The sequence below is a fragment of the Otolemur garnettii genome, unplaced genomic scaffold, assembly GCF_000181295.1.
Source record: "Otolemur garnettii isolate 467f Iridium unplaced genomic scaffold, OtoGar3 scaffold00047, whole genome shotgun sequence".
Taxonomy (NCBI): Eukaryota; Metazoa; Chordata; class Mammalia; order Primates; family Galagidae; genus Otolemur; species Otolemur garnettii.
The window spans coordinates 1,283,604-1,283,854 of record NW_003852442.1 but is presented as its reverse complement, the minus strand read 5'-3'; positions in this window follow the sequence as shown (position 1 = coordinate 1,283,854).

The following is a 251-nucleotide window of genomic DNA, read 5'->3' as shown; positions in this document are numbered from 1 at the left end:
ACCTTGGAACTCAAAGCTCAGTGGAAGCAGCCAGACATGACAGGACCACACATCATACGATCCCGTTTACATCAAGTGTCCAGAACCAGCAAATCCAGAGTAGATTAGTGGCTGCCAGGGCCAAGGATGGGGAGTGACAGTTAAGGGGTTTAGAGCTTCCCTCAGGCAACGGGAATGTTTTGGAACTAGGTAGAGGTGATGGCACAACGTTGCAAATTTACCACATGCTGCTGAGTTGTATACCTTGAACT